The sequence below is a fragment of the Gavialis gangeticus genome, unplaced genomic scaffold (genome assembly GCF_001723915.1).
Source record: "Gavialis gangeticus isolate Ggan-Ray unplaced genomic scaffold, GavGan_comp1, whole genome shotgun sequence".
Lineage (NCBI taxonomy): Eukaryota > Metazoa > Chordata > Crocodylia > Gavialidae > Gavialis > Gavialis gangeticus.
The window spans coordinates 1849100-1854995 of record NW_017728983.1 but is presented as its reverse complement, the minus strand read 5'-3'; positions in this window follow the sequence as shown (position 1 = coordinate 1854995).

The following is a 5896-nucleotide window of genomic DNA, read 5'->3' as shown; positions in this document are numbered from 1 at the left end:
GTGAGAGCCCCAGGAGAAGTTTCTGGCTCTCAGTCTTTAGATAAGAACCAGGGGGCTCAGCAGATACAACTGGGGTCTGAGTTGCAAAAAGGCTCTGTGGCCAAAAAGCTGAGTTCTGCCAGAGATCCAACGCTGCAAGGTTTAGGGTCTGATCCTGCTTCCAAAGAAGTGATTGGCCAAGTTCTCATTAGTTCAAAGGGTGTGATATCCAATAGCCACAAATACCATATTTTCTCACATACAATATTGCCCCAAATAAGACATGCACCTTGTTTTTAGAAGGCTGAATGTAGAAAAAGGATTTTCCCAGAGTCACGGCCAACTATGTGACAGAGTATGTCCTCCTGGAAACATACACATTGCCCAGAAAGTGTGGCATCAGAGGAGATCCTCTGGGTGAGACAGAAAGTAGCAGGAGCTTCCTGCTGGGTAGGTTAGGCACAAGGGTAGGCCTCAGACCCTTGCAAAGGCAGTAGCAAGACTGCTCGTTCTTTGCTGTAGCTAATTCTTTATATAAGATCCTGTTAATAAAGCGTTGTTTCTACATCACAAGCCTCATCAAGATGCTATCAGTGGCTAACTTGGAACCACAGCTGACCCAGCTTAGACTTGCTTTGCGGAAGGACAGGGTGCTGATTCCCTGCTGCTTGACCTACACTGAAATCACTGCAGATCTGCTGGTCTAACAGCAGAGTAACATAGTGCAGGCTCCAGCCCAAGTGACACATGATGCCAGGCCCAGGATTTGAGAATCAAAGGTTCATCCACATAAGGCCACCCAACCTCAACACGAAGCTATCACCATCAGCACCCAACTCCCAGGCTGTGATCCTAATCCCTGCTTATATTTGATCAGGGACATCCTCTTCCAAAAAGTCAGAACAGCAGCATTGTCTACCCCAGCAGCTAAGATGCTTCTGAGAGGCTGGGGATGGATGAAGAGGTCCTTTTCTGTCTTGCCATATAGTGCCATCTGCAGGCATTGGGCTTCTGGGCCTCCACAACAACAGCCTTAAAAGGACTGGGTCAGGCCCTTCCTGCAGCTGTCATCTCAGACTTCCTGTCAACACAGGCAGATGTCACCATAGTGTTTACACTGTGGTCACTTCTTCATTATTACAAGGGTTAGAAATCAATAGGTCCTTTAAGTGAAAGCTGAGATTCTAACATGATGACTGTGCATGGGCCAACAGTATTTATGCCTTAATTTATTTTGGTCCCTTTGGCTGTATCAACCCTGGGATGCTACCATAAATACGCAGGTCTGGCCATGCCCCTCTATCTCAGCCATCAATCAGTCCCATACTATTCCAGCTGTTGGTCCACCCCTTCATACTTCTCTGCAAAGGCCCTTATTACCTTACGTTATGTACACACACAACTTCTTTCTAAGCCACATCTCCCAACTATTCCAATGGGATCTCACTTCTGTCCCTCAGTCCTCCCTATTCCAGCAGGCCATGGCTTCTATCCACACACATATGGCTCTGCTGATGCCCCCACATCCCAGCCTACCAACTGCCTCGCTATTCCAATCTTCTGCATTTCACACTTAGCTCCGCTGAGGCTCCTCAATCCCAACCTACACCCACTCTTACTTCTTTAGCACCTACAAGACATTTACTGCAGAGCAGTGTAATTAGCTCTGCAGCAAATGTTTCAGCATCTACACGTGCAGCCCTACTAGGCCACAGTAAACTAATAAGCTCCACCGCAGATTAGTATTTGTAAATATAAGTACTATCCTGCTGCAAAGTTTTTTTGTGCACAGCAATGCACGTATAGACACTGACCCAGATGGCTGTGGCATGCAGGTGCTCCGGTGCAGAGCTTGGCCCTCCACAGCATGTCGAACCAAGATCTGGCAAGCTGACCCCCAGGACCCCCTGCCAGATGGGGCTGCTTCAACCAAGTTCAATGTGCTGCAGTTCTGGGTGCACATTCAAATGTGGACCTGGAAGTAATAAACTCTGGCAAGATATGTACCAGAGTTTATTGCTTTGAATTAATTGCACATGTAGATGTGCCCGACCGCGTCACAAATACTTGTGTAGTTATTTAAACTTGTATAAAAGGGGTGCAGACAGGGTTAATGAAACAGCATATAATGTGAGCATTTTATATTAGCAACATTTTACATCTGCTTTGTAAAGTGTTTGCGACCATACCAATGGCAATACAACAAAAAGCAAAGAAAGTGCTGTCCATAATTAGAGCATGCTTTAACAATCTAAACAGTACATAAAAGCATCTGGCTAGCACATTTGTTTCTGACTCATGTGAGATGACTTTTATAGCAAAATATGATTAAATGAAAACATTATCCCTTTATAGTGACAAGAACGAAAAGGAACACACAATTAACAGGGTGAATTATGACTTTTCAAATGTATTTGAAATGTATGCATCATTTCAAATTTTCCATCCAACAACAACATTATTTTAAACCAAGCATGACAAAAATTGAATGAGGCTGAATAGCAAAACATAAAAATTAAAATCAAGGGTTCCTCCCTGCCCACCCCCTTCCTTCTGCCCCATTTGCTAAAGGAAAGCTCCTTTGTCTCCATTCAAAATAGTTGGTTCTGTTTTAAGGACAAGTTGAAAACTAGAACTATGTTTTAATATCCTTTAGAGATGTGTCTTAGAAAATACTTCTCATGTTTGACCAGTACTGCTCGCTAATAAAGGGTTTCTCTAAATCTTCTGTTGTATGATCCCTCACTCTGTTTCATTCATGAAACACATAAGAGAGATTGTACCTGGCCAAGAGTTTGGGCCAAAATAAAAAAAGGCAACGGTGGGAAAAGAGTTAAGAAATATCAGAAAATCTCATTTTAAAATGAAATGTGTTGATCTTTTGTTTTAAATTGGTATTTTACATTAAAAAAAGACCTTATTCTTAAAAATTGAAGAATAAAGTATTACGAGTGGTTAAATAACCCAAATCAAAAGGAAATGAAACATTTTATTTTGGAACAAGCAACGCTTACCATGGTAATCCAAAATGAAATGGTTTTGTTTTCATTTCATTTAAAATTTAAAAAGAAAAAAATATGGTTGGGTTTGACCTGAGCCACTTTTTAGAATGATGTTTCAGTTCAGCCCCTGAACCAAAACATCTGTTTGTCAAACTTTACCTGTGGTCTCTGCCATATCCTACATTTTGGTCATGAAACATTTTATACACACAAGCGATAAGGCAAGAGAAGAATTACTGAAGCACTGGCTGGGTCCCAACTGCTGCTATGGACCTGCTAGCACTCTTCTGCTAGCACCCATGATTCCACTACCAGCCCATTGTTCACGTGGATTATCCGATACAGAATAAAGAAGTGAGAGAGAAATAAGAAAATTCAAGCAACCCTGGTGGAAAGAGGAATTTGGCTGCAGAAAAGTCCTTAAAAACTATCGTTGCCATGCAGTCAATATAGATTTTGCTTCTTACCTGTGATAGACACAGTGAAGGATTGGTTTATATTACTTTGCTCTCATAGCTCCTCCTGGCCAATGTAACTAAATCTCTGGTGAGCCACAGACAGCTTTGTCATCAGAAAAGTGCTTTGTTAGCTAAGCCTATGTTGTCTGGAAAGGCTGCAGAGCTCCACCAGCTGAGAAAGTCCTTCTGTGGACATATGCTGCACCTCCACTAGCTATCTCAGCAGAAACTCCTTAGTGTAGACAGCTACACGCACCCCACAGAATATTTTCTGCACCATAGATCACTTTGTAAACTCATATGGTCTCCATTCAGCCCCTGAGCTTAGCATCATTGTAAGAAGTTCATATCTTCTTTTGCTTCACCACTTCCAGATTCTCCAAGAGCAAGATATAATATATTAAGATCAGAGCCAGAAATGCAAAGATATCCTCCAGAGTTGTCCAGTTAGCAGGAGAGACAGCAATCAGGGTTTCTAGCTGTGACTCAAATCCTTGCCCACTGGAAGGGACAAAGGGAAAGCTGTACTAGCAGTGGAACAAATATTAAGCGTGTTTTACTGGTATATTTGCTGGGGCATCTTTTAATCTGTAAATTGGAGGGGCGGGGGGCGTTCTTTTAAATATTGAGGTAGCAAGTCTCAGTTGCGAGGCATGTAATAGGCCCCAGTTGTTGTAAACTGCTGTCGATTCTTAGAAGTCAAATGCTATGTCTGTGCATGAGTATGTGTACATGTGTATACATTTCCCTATGTACTGCTGGATCTATCAATATTATAGGGCATAGAAATGCCTGGAACAATTAGCAGGTAATCAAACAGCAGGAACGTCTGCCTTTCTAACAGGAACAAAGTGCACCCAAATATACAAAAGCTGAAAAATAAAGGAAAAGAAAAAAATCCTATCAAGTTTATTCAGCTGGAATAGCTCACCCTGAGAGCTATTCTCCTACAATATTTGGGGCAGAATAGTGTCATAAATCTTAGGGCTATTAATCCATAGCCTCATTCATCTCTGCTCAGCTCTATAAAAGCAATAACCTTGTCAGTATAGGATGGGAGATAGGGCTTTTAATTGCATATAGATTTCAGGAGAGTTCTTATCTTGCAGTCCAATTTGTAGCTCCAGATATAGGTCTTTGCTTTCCCTTGGTCAAATTCCATGCAAATCCACCACACTCCATAGAGTTATAAATGTTTCAGGAGCTTGCGAAGGACCTTTATGGCGTAGTATTTGTAGATAATAGGGGTAACCCCTATTCAGCTTGTGTTTCATTTGCATGACCTATATTTAATTAGCTGCTCTAAAACAGGGCTGCTAAATGTTTCTCAGTAGCCGTTCATATTTTACAGAAATAGAAACCTCTGGTAGCACACACAAGCCCCAGCTGGGATTAAGTGAGGAAACAGTCCCTGCCTCAAGGAGACAAAATACATAAAGGAAGGACCTCTGGCACAGGGAAACCTGGGACAAATGGAAGGTGAGATCCACAAAAGAATGTACAGGTCTATTAGCTGCTCAGCTGCCAATGGAGGACCAGTACCTAAGTCCATAGGCACCTAAAGCCCTTAGGCAGTTAGATTGATGTCCAGTAGTGTAACAGTCTGCTTCCTGCGAGTACTTACTTTGTGATTGTGCTGAGCAGTTAGTATGCATCTCTTACCTCACATCTAAGCCTAACCAGGATTCACAAGCTAGGCATTTCCCTAGTTTTTGCCTGTGGGAACTGACCTGGGAAGTGTTTTTGGAGTGCTCCTCCCAGACTGGGGCCACCACATAACAAAGCCAGGGGAAGAGCAGTAGCTACTTTTCCCTAGTAGCCCAATGATTTGAATGGTTACTTAGGATAGGCAGGTTTGGGCTCCAGTCTATATGCCAATGAAGTATTTTATATGAAGTATTCATTAGAGCAGAGACCGGGACCCCCCTTCCCCCATTTCCTAGATGAATACCCTAATTAGTAAGCTAAAAAAATCATGCTTGCTTTTTCTCTCTCTCCATCTCAATAAGTATTTAATTATTCCATGCAAAGTGGAAAAGAACTATTCCCTGCAAAGGTGAGAGAGATGCCCAAGGTACAGCCCCTAGGTGAGATACTGCTGTGAAACAGGCATATGAAGTTTAATGCCAGACAGTCTCAAAAAGAAGTGATTTGTCATTTCTGAACTGATTTTCTTTTCCAGAAATTGTTGCCTCCATGAAGAATATTGATATTTTAAATTTACCTTGTAACTTCAGATGAAATACTGGGATTTCTTTAACAGTAGAAATCCTATTGCTCTCTCGCTTCTATTTCATCCCCTGACATATCAGCATATGTCTCATTATCCAGAGGATTGCTGGAATCCTAGTACAAATTTTGCCTCAGTATCTGGGGCAGTGAGTTCATTAGGTTAATTATGCATGAGTGTGTGTGTGTGTGTGTGTGTGTGTGTGTGTGTGTGTGTGTGTGTGTGTG